Source organism: Babylonia areolata, chromosome 19 (assembly GCF_041734735.1).
Source record: "Babylonia areolata isolate BAREFJ2019XMU chromosome 19, ASM4173473v1, whole genome shotgun sequence".
In the NCBI taxonomy this organism is placed as follows: Eukaryota; Metazoa; Mollusca; class Gastropoda; order Neogastropoda; family Buccinidae; genus Babylonia; species Babylonia areolata.
The window spans coordinates 12831366-12850328 of record NC_134894.1 but is presented as its reverse complement, the minus strand read 5'-3'; positions in this window follow the sequence as shown (position 1 = coordinate 12850328).

Here is an 18963-nt window from a genome sequence, read left to right as displayed (position 1 = left end):
TTTGTCCCTTAAGGCCAGAATTCTTTTGGGTATGTATGAACGTTCCATGAGCTTGGCCAAAGCAGGCCATGCTCGACTGAGTTGTACCTGAGTCTGGTTGCCTGTGGCCAGACTTCTCTTGGTTGTACTCAGATTTTGAGCCCTGCCTGACATGGCTAAACTCACTTGAACCCCAATCAGGTCATGGGTTCTGTTCAATCTTGGGATCCATGTGCGCTGATGCGGACCCCCATGAACATTCACCAAAACCTGCGGATTCAAGGTTTCTGTCAGCATAGACTTACCACCAGATTGACCTGTGCCACAATTGGAGGTAGTCTCAGTGCACTCAGCCTCACCTTTCACAGCTGTGTCCATCATGGCTACCACCAGGACTGTGTCTGGATAAGACGCATAACCTGTGAAAGGGATCTCAACACTGACCTTGTCTTTGAGGGACATGGCTTCATCCACTTCCTAAGCGATTACTCCCCACTGCTCCTGTGCCCTCAGACAGTATCTGCACACTGGAGTGTCTTGGAAAGGGGTGTCAGTCTGGACCGATACTGAGACTGGAGTTGAAACAGGGGGGTCCCTTCTGGTACACATGAGGGTTGACTGCCTCTTCTTGTACTGGTGGCACTCTGACTTCTGGTGTCCTCTCTTCCTGCAGAAGAAGCACCTCATCCGAGCACCACCAGATTTTGGTAGCGCTTGTCTCCCCCTGCTTTCCCCCAGCCTTCAGGACTTCCAGTTGGCTGGCCAGTTTTTCCACAGCCATCCTCAGGAATCTCAGGTTGTCCTGAATCTCATCCAGCTTGCTAGGATTTCCCCTGTGCCCAGCAAAGGTTGATGGGTCACATCTCCCATAGCCACTACTGTCCCATTGCAGGGAGACGTGGCGGGTATTGTGCCCTGTCCTTTTGCTCTGGTCGGGAGAGACACCTCTGCCCTTGCCGCTACTACACCATTGGGGGTGCTCTTCTTGAGCCCGATGTGGTATAGAGGACCCCTTCATCATCCCCCACGTCGCTGTCCTCCCATCCAAAATGTGGATGGTGTTTATGATAGGGAGTGGTCGACTATCCAGACAAGACCGACACTCCAAGTCAACATCTGGTTCCTGGTAGCGTCTCCTGTAATGGTCTCTTCTATTGGCTCCCTGCTGAGGTGGGAATCAAGACTGTTTGGCAAGTGCCCTTTGCTGGTGCTGGTCTGGGGCTGAAGCTGGAGCTTGCTTGGGTGTTTTTTTGGGGGGGGTTTGTTTTTGTGTTTTTTTGGGGGTGTGTGTGTTTTTTTTGGGTTTTTTGTTCACCTCTTCCCGCTCCTTTGCTGGCTCTCTAAAATATATTCTTTTGAAATAGTGAGGCTTCCACCTCAGCTCCCAGTACAGCGTCCAGCAACACAGGATTCCCTCTCCCATATGCCCAACGAAGTTGCACCAGCTCTTGTGCCTCCTCAGGCCCCATCCCCGGAACCATGTCCATAATTTCTTGTGGAGACGCCTGGTTCAAGCTGAACCTTTGAGCCATACTTTTTCTTTTCAGTTTCTGAAATTTTCACTTGTTCTTGATAGTTTTTCTCAATAATGTTACTTGTTGACTAATGTTGTTGTTGTTTTGTTTTTTGTTTTGTTTGTTTGTTGTTGTTTTTTTGTTTGTTTGTTTCTGAAATTTCTGTAAGTGTTCACCTTGCACAAAGTAATAAGCAGCAATAAGGAAATTCTGACAAATGATATTGTTTTTGTACTGATGTTCCTTTGTTTTTCACTTAATATCCACAAAACGTATACAGTCAGAATTCAATGGTCATTAAGTATTGTTGCAAACGTGCTGTTACTTTTTTTTTTTTTCTTTTTCTTTTTTCTTTTTTGTAAACAGTCTCAGTGTCAAAATACTGAATTCTATGTAATCCCACTAATGACACCAATAAAGTGTCGCTACCCTATTTGTTATTTGCTATTTCTAACAACGGGTAACGCACTTCGGGGATTTATGGATATACGAAACAGGCGTGTGACACTGACCATTGGATTAAGAGAATTTCTGGTAATGTCCAGCCAGGTGTTGGTGGCGGATGAACTTCAGTGTGCAGTTGTCGTACAGGGCATGTAGTGGTGTGGTACAGGGTGTAGTCTGCCTCTGCTGTCTCTGTTGAGCTGGTGGGGTGGAGACGAAGTGTTCAGTGTGGAGGGCCGCAGCTGTCTCCGTCGATGCCTGAACGCTGGTGAGTTGTTATCAGCGAGGGTCGTCTGCTTCCCCTTGCAAGAGTGACCCTCTGGTGATAGCAGTCTCTGGGTAAATGTATACTATTCCCAACACACAGCAGTTTTGTAGCTCGACGTTACAGATCTTCATTCTCACTGCACAGGATTTTCTGCTGTGGCAGCCAGACTCGTAACAATGGCAATTGTTCTAGCAGTGGAGGGACAAGGGCCTTGTAGAGCTGAACAAAGCTCTTTTGCGATAGGTGTGTTGAAGAACCTGCGAATAATTCCAACAATCTTGTTGGAAATAACGAAACTGTTCACCAGATGGATCTAATCTCCCATATTATATATATCAGTCAAGATGACGAAACGTGAACCGAATATGTCACCCACGTTAAGTTCCATCAGAGTGTGCGCTGATCACGGTCGGACTACTCGGTGCTATCCTCACAAGATTTCTCGTGTTCCAAACTCTAATTTGACGTCACAACAGCAGCATGAATCATTTTCATTCACCATGGTTGAGACGTGAAAGTGCGAGACTTCGGAAACAGACGACTTGATTTGATTTTGATCTTTTCAGGCGCTTGAGGCCTGGTAGTGGCCTGTTCGCCGTTCTGGGCTCGACATTGTTCTAAACTTGCATGCGTTGTTGTGACTAGTGGTAGCACTCTGGGTCATAATGACTTCCAAGAAACTGATTGAAAGAAGGCAAACTGCGGTAGAATTCGGTGAGTCGTCGTAAAGTTAGCAATATTAGCAGGACTTGGAGAAGGTTTGTCAGTCATGACTGTAAACTGAAATTAAAATTGTGCTCTTTTAATCAGCCGTATTGTCTTGAAATGCGTTGATCCAGATCTGGACTGGCAGTAGTAGTGGTGGTAGAGGCTTTCTTTTTTTTTTCTTTTTTTTAATAACCCTGCGGTCTTTTAGTTTTACTTCCCTCCCTCCCCTCTTTTTTTTTCCCCATGCCTCCTCCAATTTCCTTTTTATCGCCAATGAGAAGTCCCACTGATCAAAATCTTGAAAACACTTGGCGGAAAATGGGATCACTGTCGAGCAGATTCTTTTTTTGACTTGTTAGTTAAGATTTTGTGCAGGTTTGATGTTAGTACTCAGACTGTGCCAGTGCTTGATAACTCGATTAGTAAAACTGAACTTGCGGTTGTTAGTGCTAAAATTTCTAAAGTTTCGCTTCACTATTCCATGTTTTAACATCAGAACTCAAACAAATATTTTCATCAGCATTGATGCTGTCTATGTTATTCAATGATTTGCATGTCTGGAATATATCTCCTCTTAATTTGTCCTTTTCCTTTCAGTGACGGCAATTGCAAGAATCTTAACCGTTCTCGCGCACGCACATCTTTCGAAGATGAACTCGGAACGTAATTCACGTTTATTTCAGTGCGGTGTGGAGGGACCGTTGCAACAAGATGGACGGTTTATTCACATAAGGCCATTGCCCCTAATAAATGGGGTACATGGTGTACAACAATATAGTATCTGCATTTGAATAATAAACTTAATTAATACATAAATCATGAAGTCATAATGATCGTAACTGAAATCCTTTGTATAAACAAATTTAAAAAAAATCCTCACAATCCTTCCATTAAAAGAAGCCATAAGTAAGCTTAACTGTAGTTGAACAAGGACACCTATAAAATTTCGCAACAAGAAAATGAGAGACCCTTTGAAGAAGAACTCAGTGCAAACACACACACACACACACACACACACACACAGCAAGGGAGAGAGAGAGAAAAAAAAAATGGCAACACAACACACGGAGACATGGAACCAACACACCAAATTAAACACCAATTTTCTTCTCAGCGTGTGATCGAAAGTGCTAGCACTTAGCTTTCAGTTCATACAATTCTTCAGTTTGATGTATAGATTAATTTTCCTTCTTTTTTTTTTTCTTTCTTAACTCGCGATAAATTGACATGATTACCATGCATGATGTTATTGATCCCAAGGAAAGCCAAGGGACGAGGACCCGGAATATTTGGCTATATTACCAAACAGGTAAACACCTTTCACCTGCATATACACACCCATCCGCACATCCCCATCCCCGCCCCTTGTCACTATTTGTCTGTCTCTCTGTCTCTTTCAGTTGTCATCCCACACAAAAAATAAACGTAAATCACGTGCTGAATTCATGTGCAGAAACTCTCTCTCTCTCTCTCTCTCTCTCTCTCTCTCTCTCTATCTATCTATCTATCTATCTCTCAGTTGTCATCTCACACAAAAAATGAACGTAAATCACGTGTTGAATTCATGTTCAGAACCCCCCCCCCCTCTCTCTCTCTCTCTCTCTCTCTCTCTCTCTTGTCATCTCACACAAAAATGAACGTAAATCACGCACTGAATTCATGTTCAGAAGCTCTCTCTCTCTCTCTCTCTCTCTCTCTCTCTCTCTCTCTCTCTCTCTCTCTCTCTCTCACACACACACACACACACACACACACACAGACTGCATGTGAAACTGCACATATGCACGCAAGCACGCACGTGACTGAACAGTGACAAGGTAAAACAATTATTGTTTTTACGGTCTTCTTCTTTTGGCTAAATAACCCGAGTATTAACTTCCTCTTTATCATCCGTATGTTGCAGTCCGGCGACTGATAAAAGGTAAAATTGAATGGAAACGTCAATAATTTTTGTGTCTATTCATTGTTATTGTTGCCTTGATTAATGAGAAAGAGAAAACTAGTTGTTTTGGGTTTGTTTGTTTTTATTGGCACGTCAATGGTTATTTTCATGTTGGTGTTCAGACTTGGTGCTGGATTTGAGAGAATATATATTTCATTTCCCACTGTGGACCAGTTTACAATCTTGCTTCACTTGTTTATTTCTTAAGTTCTTAGCTGTGCTTGACTATGTGTGTATACATACGTATGTGTACATAACTACATGCATGTATATGAATGTGTATTTTGTGTGCGTGTGTTTATGTAAGTTTGTGCCTGCCTATGTGTGCGTATGTATTAGGGTATGTAAAGAGTCTGGGTGTGTTTTAGACAGTCATGCAAATGATTGACCAAGACAGGGGTTGAACAACACGACTGGTTTATTCAGCAGTAGGTGGTAGGAGGGGGGGGGGGGAACCAAGGGAAGTAACTCTTCTAAGAGATCGTTGCCTTCGCAACGGAGAATGATGTTACATCTCCCTTTTTCTGAAAGTTCGTTCTTTGGGAGATAAATAAAATAAAACTGGAATCCATCCAAAGCTGCTTAACTAGAAAACACTCGTAAGGTTTCTTGACTAGATTGTCACTGAACACTGATATTTTCAACTGGATTTGTTTCTGGTGATAATTATCTTACTCTTATTTTCACCTAATAGGGGAGATACAAAATGTTTGGGTTCGCAGACCCAAGGTTTGGCACACAGGCCGAATCATTGTATAAAATATGATTTCACTTTATATGGCACACAGGCCAAAACTTTCACATATCTGCTAGGAGTCTACAAGTTCATTTTTGTCGGAGGGGTAATCTGCCGACCACTCTTGGTGATGTATCCGGGCTGGGTCTGGGTGGCGACGTCTGGCTGGGTACTGGGCTGGGTGTTCTGGGCACTGGCATCACGCTGGGGTTCACTGCTTGGCTGCGGCTTTTCTGTGGGTGCAGCCACATTCTCTTTCAGGCAACGACGGTTCCTCCGGTAGATACTGCCATCAGTCGTTTGGATCCTGAAGGATCTTGGTGTGTCTGCCTTCTCGATGACCTTCGCGGGTCGCCAACGGTCTCCTGGGAACAGCTGGACTTGGGTTTTTGCTCCTACCTTGAGTTCAGGTAGTGGGTGAGCAGAGCGGTTGTACTGCTTCTCTTGGGACTGTTGGAGTTCATGGCGGTAGGGGGGGGGGGGGGGGAACCAAGGGAAGTAACTCTTCTAAGAGATCGTTGCCTTCGCAACGGAGAATGATGTTACAGGGTAGCTGTAAGATACACATGTATGTTAAAATGTATGTGTGGTGTGTGTGTGTGTGGTCACATTTTGGTGTGTGTGTATGTAACATTGATGTAATGTTTTATGTTAACAAAAGCGTTTTTGTAAAGCACCTAGAGCAGATTTCTGGATAGTGTGCTTTGTAAGTATCCATTATTATTATTATTATTAAGTTTTATTTTGTATGTTCTAGTCCATCTGACGAACGAGAAGATAGTTTATATTCTCGTCACTTTGTGTGTGTGTGTGTGTGTGTGAACTCATGGTTGTGTTCAGCTCTTTGATACTTCCCAATCACCGTGTTGTTGGACAGCGTTGCAGCTTTTGGTTTCAACTTTGGAACCGTGTGGAATTTTGTCATATTGTGGACGTGTGTGTCGTCTGTGTGTGTTATGTATGAACTGATGTGCGTTTTGACTTTGTGGAATATTAGTTTAGATGTAAGAAGAGTTGCTTTCATGACGTACGAGTGCTCTATCTGTTTTCTGTCTCAAATTCGTGTCTCCTCTGCTTTCTCTCTGTCTGTGTTTCTCTTCCACTCTCAAGGTCTTTCACATTCTGTCTCTGTTTCTGTGTCTGTTTCTCTTTCTCCGTGAAACTGTAGTCACTGTCTTTCTGTCTCAGTCCCCCCCCTCCTCTCTCTTCCGCCCCACCCCCACCCCCCCGCCCCGGCCCGCCCCTCCCCCCAACCTTCCCCCTTCAAGTCTCCGTCTGTTTAAATGTACTGTCTGGTTCTGTCTGTGTGTCCCTTTCTCTGTCTGTTTATCTGTGCCCCCCTCCCCCTCGCCCCCCCCCCCCCCCTCTCTCTCTCTCTTTCTCTCTCTGTCTTCATCCTCTGCACGCGCCCCACAGGCCTAGTTAGTTTCTTTCTGCCAAAGGTTCGTCAATAAACCAACAGTCAACCGCATTCATAATATAACGACCCTTGTACCTGAAAGACTTCCACATCCAGCCCTCGTCCTCTTCTACTTCACCCTTTCTCCTCCCACCCCATCTCCCCCGTCCCTCCACCACCACCCCCATTTCTGCATGTCCTCCACCTCATTAGCGTCAGCTATTTACCATAGTTTCCCTTCATGTTCACGTTTTCGGTCTTCAGATGTTTCTGGTTTATTGCAGCACCTGAGTGTTGTAATGATGTCTTATATTTCTCCCGCCGAGAAACCCCCCGTATCTGAACAAGTCCACTAGCTGAATAATGAGACGTATATATTTTGCCTTAGTACCTGGAGATTTAGTGATGATTTTTTTTTCCAAGTCGAGATTTTCTTCAATATTGTATTGACTTTTTTGTGTGTCTATTTCGAATTTATCATACATTTCAACTTTATTTAAACGATGGATGCTGCCACTTTCGAAGAAAATTGAATTCTTATGTTCGATGACTTAGTTTGATATTAATTTATTAAAACCTCAGCCACAATGGAATCAGATTTATAGGCTTACAGTGTTGTGTCTAGAACAACTTATCGACAAACCTACACGAGTAACTCCAAAGAAGTTCCAGCACCCTCGGTGATCACATGTATATGTTTCATGTAAACGTCATATCATAGAAATCTTTTCTCCATTCACTGGATGTAGCAACCACGCACCCGTGTGTGCATCACTTGGGCGAAAAAAGAGGTATAAAAATTCCAAAAGCAAGTCACAAAACCATTGAATACAGACAATTTAACAATTGAACACATTTTTCTTTAATCTACTTATTTATTTATTTATTTATTTATTCATCTATCTATTTCGTATTTAAAAAAAATAATCATTCATTTATTTGTTTATTCTTCTCTTTTTCTTTTTTTTTTTTTTTTTTTTTTTTTGCATGATGTACTTTCTTCTGCTCTCTCTTTTGTCTGCCAATACACTGATCCTAAAACAAAAAACGAAACAAAACAAAAAAACCTTCAAAGATTGGAATATTTTTTTGTGATATTTATATAATATGCACGCAGCACTCATGCCCAAACGGGTAAAGCACTGTATGAAACCTCCATGAATATTCAAAGAAACTGAAAGAGAAAAGCACCACAGGGATCTTCTGAAAACAAGAAATCAAAAAGAGCACGCAAATCAAACAAATAGAGTGAAGTTATTGCAACGAAGAACAGTGTATACGTATTACCTACAGAAAGTGATTTACAAAAAAGACTTAAGATCTATTTTGGATGTTAGACTTACTAACAAGGGATATACTAAATCGCAAGTTAGTTTTCATGATACAACCCCGAATGCAATTAATAATCATATTGTAAATATTGCAGAAAAGCTTATTAACAATGATAAATGGAAATGTAATGGTTTAGAACTTTTAATTCATAACTGTCAAATCCAAAATTGAAGATTCAAAAGTGTACATTCCTTATAATATATCAGTACCCGAAGTTTTTGCCTCTCTGTTGTCCACGAAACATTCAAGTGTCAAAGATATACATAAACTAGATAGCAGAATCATGGAAATTTCGACACCTGTAACAACAGATTCTCTAACTTACATCTGTGATCTCTGCATCGATAAATATTACTTTCCCGCATATTTTAAACAAGCTATAAAAAATCCAAAAAATCAAAAATCCAATCTTTATGTCAGGTGATCCTTCGGATCCTTCTAACTACATATCATATATCACTTGGTATCTTTCCACTGAAGCTAAAATTTGAATACGTAAGTATAGTAGGATTGTTTTTATGCACAAAATAGAAAGTGGCAACGGACTTCCTTCAGCTGTTGATAATTTCCCAGTCACCGATAAATGACATTTACATGAGCAAATAATGCCTTTTCCCAAACTCGAACGTTTTAATTAAGTCTAGTCCCTTAAACAGCGGGGGCACTTACTGGAATATTTTACCATCGTATATAAAAAATTAATAAAAAAAAAAAACGAAAGAAAGAAAACCACCTTACCACAACAACTTCAAACAGGTTAAAAAGGTGCCTATTCACAAAACTGGAAGATACCTAAAACCCAGTCTTGCTTTTGGATGATTTGTGGGTCCCCAAGTCCCCGTCCTCCCCACTCTCTCTCTCTCTTTCTCTCTCTCTCACTCTCTGGCCTGGTGTTCAAAACTTTGAAAGATGCTCAGGAAAGAACTAAAGCCGTCCAGAAACAACTAAACAATATTGCTCAATGGTGCAAAGACACATGATCTTCCATCAATCCAGCGAAAGCCCAAACGTTGCTGTGCACCCTCAACAACAGAACCGCGAGCAAATCACCACCACCTCTGTCATTCGACGGGATTCAGATCGAGAAAACTGAATGCCTACGCTACCTAGGAATACACTTCGACAGGATGCTGACCTTCAGAAAACATACGGAAAATACTGTTCTCAAATGCAAAAAGGGCCTTTCAGTCTTAAAAGCAATGGCAACCAAAGGTACTGAACAACGCCACCTCTTCCTGCTATACCAATCACTCGTCCTCAGTGTGATCGACTACGGACTTGGGCTAACAACACCATCTCAAAGCAACCTCCTAAAATTAGAAAGAGTTCAAAATGAAGCTATGAGGCTGATCCTTGGAACAACAAAAGACACGCCCACGGAAACCATGCAATACCTGCTTGACCTTCCTTCAGTGCAGGCCAGAAACAAGTTAGAACAGGTTAAGACCTACTTCAAAGCATTAGAAAACCCTCAAAACCCACTGCATGACGCAGTCAAAGAACTAAAAGGCAGTCGTCTAGGACGAGGAAGATCATGGATGGGGCAAGCAGAAGACACAATCCAGCTAGTATGCCGACTACAAGACCTGAAAGAAACAAAAGAATGGGAGAAAAACCCCGAAAACCTCAACCATCTATTCAACACAGCCACTCTAGGAAGACATTGTCGGGAATGGCCAGAGGGCAAAACTGAGGTGGCAGTGAAGCTACTCATAGAAGAAAACAGTAAAGAAGAGGACATCATCATATACACAGATGGCTCAGTCACCAAAGACCAATCCGGTTGGGGATTCACTGCGAAACAAAATGGAAAAACAATTAGGGAAGAGAATGCTGCCTACAAAGTCACAACCTCCAGCCTAACGATGGAAGTTGAAGCTGTGACACATGCCCTCCAGTGGCTATCGTCCATCCGGAAACCAACATGCCATGATTCTAACCGACTCAATGAACCTCATACAGAAAATTGAAAATGGAATGGGAAGCCCAGAGTGGCACAAGGCAATGCGCAACTTTCAGATTAAAAAAACTCACATGGTCATACTGCCCGGGACATGCAGGTGTTAAGGGAAATGAGCGAGCTGACAGACTTGCTGGTAACGCAACAACAACGAGTGGCCCACATCTAGGAAAATCGGAAATCCTCAAAGAAATAAAAGCAGAGAGAGGGGGCGGCCGTAAGTCTAGCATGAAAGGTAGAGCACGATGCTTTGCAAATCAAACAAATATCGGCACCATTTCCAAACCAACATTGCGCAAATTTCTTCAAAACATAACAGAGTCTCTGTGGGCTTTTCCAAATACAATAGACTGAGCAAAACACTAGACGCCACGTTCTTGGCATCAGAGATCTTTTCCCATCCCTCTTGCGGCCAATCAGTGGCAGCATCTGTGCGTGTGTGTACGTGTGGGTCTGTGTGTTTGAATGCGTTTGTGCATGCGCGAGGGTGTAAGTGTACACAAGTGTCAGGAGAGCTCTGTGCACGCGCGTATGTGTGTGGGAGGGGGGGAGGAGGGTAGAGGATGAGGTATGTGTGTGTATGTATGCCTACACTGTGGGAGCAACAGAATATTGGAACGTGCGGGTGTGTATATATATATATCTTTGTACATATGTGTGTGGGGTTGGGGGTGGGGGATATGGGCGTATGTGTGTGTGCTTGTACAAGTAAGCGTTCATCTGTGTGTGTGTGTGTGTGCCGTGGAAGCTGCGATACGTAGCCTAAAAATGAGTGTGTGGAGGAGGGGCTCATGTACGTGTATGTGTATTTGACTGTGCTTTCATATCTGTGAAACTGCATGTTTGGTGCATATCTGTTATGCATATGTGGGTGTATGTGTGTCTCCATGTTTTACATTTGTTTGCTTATTTATCATCATTGTTGTCTTTTTTATTTATTATTATTATTATTATTATTATTGGGTTTTTTTTACTACTACTTTTTATATTATAATTATTATTTATTTATGTACGCTTATAGTTGACTTCATCACGTTTTTGCGCCTTATACATATTATTAGTAGTGGTAGTAGTTGTGTTTTTTTTTATGTATCTATCTATTATTTATTCACCTTTTTTTCTCAAGGCCTGACTAAGCGCGTTGGGTTACGCTGCTGGTCAGGCATCTGCTTGGCAGATGTGGTGTAGCGTATATGGATTTGTCCGAACGCAGTGACGCCTCCTTGAGCTACTGAAACTGAAACTCACTCTCTCACTCTCTCTCTCTCTCTGTCCACTTGCTTGTATGTCTTTGCATCTGGTGTGTGTATATTGGTGGGAGGATGGGTGTGGTGGGGTACGAAGGACATTATGTTTTAGACTGTGATGTTTGCAGGCTTTGCTCTTTCTTTCGTGTGTTTGTGTTTTGTTTTAGATTTAGTTTTTGTTGTTGTTGTTTTTGCCACATAATCATGTTATTGTCTTTTATTCTGCTCTGGGTGGAATGGCTGTGAATATTGGGGTAAACGGGAAACAGAGGTGTATGTATTTCCATTGTGTCTTATTGTCACGGCTCGTAGTATTCATTTGTGCGTGTGTTCGTGTGTTCGTCTCCCTTCCCCTCTTCTCCCTTTCCCCTCTCTCTTCCCCTCCTCTCCTTTCCCCTCTCTCCCCCTTTTGCTCTATCGTTCTCTTGTGTGCTCAGTTCTGTTCCGAACTGATGCACGTGAATCTGTTGTGATGTGTGTCTGACGTCCTTAGTCCTTCTCGCTCTGAACTCTTGAGATGAGTTCGGAGTTAACGTCGTTGTGAAGGGAGAGTTTTGCTTGGCCTTTGGTGCCGAGCTTTGGAAGGAGAAGGGTCGCCGTTCCAGCAAGCGAGCTGGTGGGTGCCCTCTTAGACAGTCGTGGGGTTCGGTTCTGGTGTGACCCTCTTCTGCCTCTGTGTGGATCTGTGTTTCGTGTTCTCTCCTGGGCCAGTGGTGAGCCTGATTCCTGCCTGGTGACAGGTGAGGGGGGAGTTGTATAGTTAGTTTGTCCTCGTGGTGTTAGTGTCGTAACTTGTGACATTTGGTTGTATTTTTTGGATTGTTTTAACGGAAATCTTTTAAATCCAGTATTCTTTTATTTCTAGATATTTTGGGGGGAATTGATAAAGTTGTTAAGTGTGTTATTTTGACATGTATTCGGCTCGATTTATTGTTTCAAATATACCTTCTTTACAATGGAAACTGTGTCTAAATTTCCCAAAACATTTTTGTGTCGTGTTGGAAATGTAGTACGATGATTTGTAATATTACCTCATTGAGTTTTGTTTCTGCAGTTCGAAACTAGCATTATAAATAACGACAAACTGTCATTTAGGGTAAATGTGTCTTGCGTATTATATGCAGGTTTAACTCCTTAATTATGAGAAACAATAATGGGCGGTTCCTGTACTTTTTGTCATTGGTAGTTGTGTGGAAGCGACTGCATCAATATCCACTTACTCGCCTACTTGCGTAATGTGTATTGCTTAAGGAAAGGGAGGGGGAGGGGTACTCTTTCATAACGAGTTAGAGCATTGTCTACGGAGACATGGGAGTCTTGTTACAGATTTGTTCCCTTGACTTTTTCCTGTGGGTTTCCCCTGTCTGCTACCCCGACGGAACTCCAGGATTCGCCTCTACAGTCATTCCCCTTCAGCCCTGTCCGTTCCAAATTCCCTCACTTCCACTCCTTCCCCCCACCTCATATTTCCAACGTCCTCACCCACAGTCCCTCCTCCCGTTTCCACCCCCTCCGTTTCTGCGGGCGTACGACTGAAGCCAGTTCAGTGATGCTGTCCTTCAACAGATGAACGTGATTTTGGTTCAAGTGAACTGACATTTTGTTTTTCTTTTGCGTAGATCTGTGCTGCTGTTATTAGGGCTTACTGTGTCTTGATCAAGCTGCTATGATGTAACTAAAGTGTTGCTGTAGTTAAGTGTTTCAATTTGTGTGTCTGGACCAGGGTATTCAAAATGTACAACAGTAAAGAATTGAGCTGATTTATCTATGTCTCTGTGTTTTGTGTTGTCGGGGTGTTAGTCTGGGAAGGTGCGGGGGGTTCATGGGCAACCCCTTATAGGTTGTGACACTTATTTTCTTTTTTTATCATGTTTTGCTTCTTTTCCTCCAGTCCTTGCGGCGAGGGCTGGATGTTATAAAGCATGCAACTTGCTCATCTATTGTCCTCGATATAAAAAAAATTAATAAAATAAAAAAAATTAAAAAAAGATTTTGTCATGTTTTGTTTTTGGTTGTGTTGGTGATTTTTTTTTTTTTTTTTTTTTAGCAGCAGCTTGTGGTGTGCGGTCTGGCGGTGTGTGTGTGTGTGTGTGTGTGTGTGTGTGTGTGTGTGTACTAATACACTTTGTATATTCTATCATAAACGTTCAAATTGTTATTGTATGGAAAGATAATGATTTGTATCCCTTTAACCCCTCTCCTCTTTAAATTTAACTCCCATCATCATTCACACACACACACACACACACACACATATATATATATATATATATATATATATATATATATATATATGTGTGTGTGTGTGTGTGTATATGTATTTCTTCGATGGAAGGAATAATGTATAACGTACGGAGAGGGGGAACGAAAGGTTATTATTCTCATTGTTTCACACAGATCTTGCACAGACATCATATGCTGCCTCATCTTTTGCGTGTGCTTACTCGGCGCTATATGCTGCTCACTCGTTGGTAAGTTGATCGTTTGTTATAAAAATTAAATAAGAAAAAGTGGGGTTGGGGATATTATTTCCGTTCATTCTTGCTGAGAGGGCCCAATTAAGTAATCGATTTTTTAAACTTAATTAAAGGAGACGCGAAGTGGAAGAGCTTCATGCTGTAAAAACCTAGCAAATGGGTAAATAATTACAGAACCATGCATTAAACTGAACGTATCTGCACATTAAAGCAATTGTATTGATTTAAACTATTAGCCTGGCGCAACACAGGGCGCCTCTGTATTGGGCTTGGCTTTCCGGAAAGAAGAGAGAGAGAGAGGTCAATCGTGATGTCACATGGACTGTGCACAAAGCCAACTTACAGGATTACCCGGTTTAGAACGGCTGTGGAAAATGAGTTTTGTTCTGTGATACAAAATGTCAACCAGAAGCACATAAGTAGCAGAAGCAGCATAATTGAAATAGAAAGAAATAGCAGTTGTCGCGGAAGCAGCAGCATCAAATAGTAAAGTTACTTTATAGAATTGAACGTATATACCTACGTAGTCACCTTGTTAACTTCGTCTTAGTTGTCACATCATTGTAGAACCATACAAATCATATCTCAAAGATTTACCTTTCGACACCGTACTGTTATTAGTTTCTTTTGCACACTGTTTTGGTTCTGCAAGTGGTCAGTTGTTGATGTGTTCTTTTTACTGTTCCTTTATAATCGAGGCGCTGTATATAGCATGTACTAAGCGCACGTACTGAAAAGAACCCCCGGCAACAAATGGGTTGTCGCTGGCAAAATTCTGAAGAAAAATCCACGTTTTTTTATAATCCATTTGAATATTCATGTGTCTGCGTGTGCGTGACTGAAACTTGACTGAATAACACAGGAAACGAATGATGAATGCCTAAAGGCAGCTCTCAGTCGGCTGTACCCAAGGTAGATAGCCTGTTGAGCAAATGACTTCGTGTTTGTAAAGCGCTTAGATCTTGGTTTCTGACCAACGGGTAGGTGATATATAAGTATCAATACAACAACAACAACAACAACAACAATAATAATAATAATAATAATAATAATAATAATAATAATATTTCAATTTCAAGGGTTCGTACGTGGCGACCCCAGACGGCTGATCTACCCGACGGACAGTGCTGGTCGCTTCTGTGGACTGGGATCGTTGAAGTACTTGAAACTTCACGGTTTTGAGGGGCCTCTTCGCCTGTTGTCTGTCTTCGGCTCTGTTTCACTTTCAGTCTTCAGTTTTCTTTTTGTCTGACAATGTCTGTGTACGGTGAATTAGATAGATTTCCATTAACTATTATAGTATTAATTCTGCTGTTTGTTGCATTAGATACTGGCTAATGGAAGAAAATAGGCTACCGTACAAGACGTATAAACCTGGCTAACAGAGGAAAAAGGTAACTGGCCTTCAAAAGTTCGTGACACTTTAAATGCCTATGGCTTCTTTGATAAATGGGGAAATCAAGGTGCACGATATTTAAGTTCATCTACAAGAGTATTCAAACAAAGATTAGTGATTTACAGACGGCAAAACTGAGATTACCATGTTCAGAATAGTGATAGATTCATTGAATAACACAGGTGAATAAAAGGTTCATTGGGACAAACCCAGACACTTCCTCAGAAAAGGAAGTACCATGTTAATGGAAAGAGTTACCGCTTCCTCAGAAAAGGAAGTACTATGTTAATGGATAGAGTTACCGTTCTTTACTATTTGTTAATCATTAATTTGTTCTCCTGACCTCATTGTTTATTCATTTCGACACAATCCATGGTTTCTAAACCAGACACATCTGTCTTTAACATCTGTCTCTGTGATTATTGTATATTTATGTGGTTTGCATTTAAGTTGACGTTTGAATTAACATATAATACTTTTGTTTACACATACTGATATTGCATTGGTTATGTGTTTTACACTTCAAATTAGTTTCTTTTATTGGAGGATGACAAAGTATTCTATAATCTGTGTATGTCTCAGCCTGGGTCTTTGGCTGATTCTGAATGTGTCTGCAGTCGGTTTGTCTCTCAGTCTGTCTGTCTGTTCGATTATCTCCCAACGCACGGACGTAATTGTTTCTTTCTTTGTGCGTGCATGTGTGGGCCTGTATGTACTCTGTCAGCCTGTCTGTCGTGTCTGTCTGTCCAGTCATCCATCTATTCACCCCCTCTCATCCTCACTTTGTCTGTCTGCCTATTTCCCTCTTTCTGTCTCTGTCTCTCTGTCACTCTGTCTCTGTCTGTGTGTCCACCTGCCTGTCTATCTGTCTGTCTGTCTGTCTCCTTTTCTCCTTTTCATGTCTGACTCTTTTTATTTGTCTGTACAACAACTTGACTCTTTGGCAAGGGAGTGTTTGTCTTCACATCGAACAGATCGTGCATTTGCAACAATGAGTCTCGCAGCCACATGGTCTAAAAACAGCACATTGGAATTCTTAATAAGTGCATGTCTGCCATTCTTTCTTACCTAATCATCTTCACAATGCTTCTGTTGCTATATTTGTTCTGACTGTCCAAGCATACGGCCGTACGTTAATCTCTGTGTCTGTCCGCACTTTTATATTTAACATCGGAAAGAGTTCAAGTGACCGCTTTTGTTTTGAATTATAAGAAAAAGTGTGTGTGTGTGTGTGTATTTGCGGATCTTGCCTGTGTGCAGAGGAAGACCGTACCTCTTTTACTTCGATCTGCTGCGTTGTGCAAGAGCCTCCGCCAGCGTTTCCCTCGGATGCCCAACACCGAAGGTACCTTGATTCACATCCCGGGCCTGTCACGCATATTGAAGTCTTTAATCAACTTGTCGTTGTTGTTTATTTTTCAACACAATTCTTTTAAATCCTGAAAAAAAAAAGAAATAAAGAAGAAACGATCAGTGTTCATTATAGTCGAGGCTAAATGCGCGCGCACACGTATGCGCGTATAAGTGCTACTAGTCATTCGGATGAGACAGAGGTCCCGTGTGCAACATGCACTAAGCACACGTTAAAGAACCCACAGCAACAAAATAATTGCACCTGATAAGGTTCTATAGAAAAATCCACTTTTGACAGGAAAGCAAACACACCTGTAAACAGAAAAAAAGGGGTGGCGCTTTTACTGTAGCGACGTGCTCTCCCTGGGGAGAGCAGCCCGAACTTCACGCAAAGAAATATGTTGTGACAAAAGAGTGATACAATGCCTTACTCTTCGTCAAGGTAATATCTTTCCAGCTGAAGTGATATTAGACGATGTTCGACGAAAAAAACAAAAACAAAAACAAACTGGGGCGAGGCGTTGGGGACTCGAGCGGGGAAATGGGGATTTGGTTGGGATAAATAGTGGGATATGTTTGAGTTTCTGACTGTGTGTGTGTGTGTGTGGGGGGGGGGGGGGATGCGTTTTTTTCCGCTTCCAACATGCCATGGTCGCTGCGATCATGTTATGTTCTAGTGGGGAGTATTATACTCGGCTTAACTGATTCTGCTTCACTAGTTCTATGTCATCTCGTACATACTAGCTGCAGCTAAAAGACACCACACACACACACACACACACACACACACACATATATATATATATATATATATATATAGAGAGAGAGAGAGAGAGAGATGTAGATATATGGGTTGTTGTTTGGGGTTGTTGTTTTTTTAGATAGAGAAAGAGATTGGCTTGTATACATGTAAGTTTACTTTCTCAGCTGCAGGTGCGCATTAAACTTAACTTAAACTTTCATTCGCTTGTTGGAAATTGATTATCGTACACTGTTCATTCCGGGTGGGGTATGTTTTCCAGGTGTGCCTGTCACAGTGCCCTAGCACCTATTTCACCTATTTCGGGGCCAGCCTTCGGGAAAAACTGAGCGGCTACTGGGATGAAGACGTCAACAAAACCCGGTCTGAACTCATCTGTAGAGATGGGGTGGATCCTCTCAACTCGGAGGTGATTATGCTTGGTCAAACAAACAGCACCCGTATAATGAAATATAAAAATAAAAAGGAGATTTTTTTTAAACATTTTAAAACTATGTAGGCTCTCTCTCTCTCTCTCTCTCTCTCTCTCTCTCTCTCTCTCTCTCTCTATATATATATATATATATATATGTGTGTGTGTGTGTGTGTGTGTGTGTGTGTGTGTGTGTGTGTGTGTAGCTAACATGTAGATAGATAAACAGACAGACAGATTTCACTGTGCAACATGACGGTGGGTGAAAACAAGTGTGGGTGACGAACGCAACAGTCCTTCTGTTATTTCGTGATAACTTTGCAAAGAAAGGAATATTTATCTATCTATTTATTTATCTGTCTATCTATCTGTCTGTTTATCTGTCTGTCTGTCTATCTATCTATCCATCTGTCTATCTACCCTTCTGTCTATCTACCTTTCTAGATGTCTATATTTATATATTCATATCTATCTATATATCGATAATGAGAGTGGTAGACAGACAGACAGACATAATATATATTATAAACAAAGGAAAAACATTGAGATGGTAACATTATTTTTCTTCATGGAATCGGATGGGTAGAATTTGTTAGCGAAAACGGAAATATTTAAGAGATGACATAATTATGATTGAAAAAAAAAAGCCAAATAAAATCTAGAAACGTATATATCATGAAGGCGTTTCCTCAATTAATGAAGATATAATGTCTCTGTTGGCGACATTCTTCCGATGTCCTGCTCATTCACCGATATTTGTTGATTCGTTTGTTTATTTGTCGATTTTTGCGTTCTATTTTCAGTATTTAAAAAAAAGAAAAATTCAGCGAAACTGTTCTGCTGCATCGTTGGCTTAATTATGATGAAAGCTAAAAGTTTTATTCCACTGACAACACGACGAGAACATCTCTGTGATTACTTTTATATCCACTGCATCAGCGCAGGGAGAAAAAAACAACAACATGAAATCGATGAGGGTGATCAATCATGTGTGTGTGCGCGTGTGTGTGTGTGTGCGCGCGCGCGCGTGCGAGTG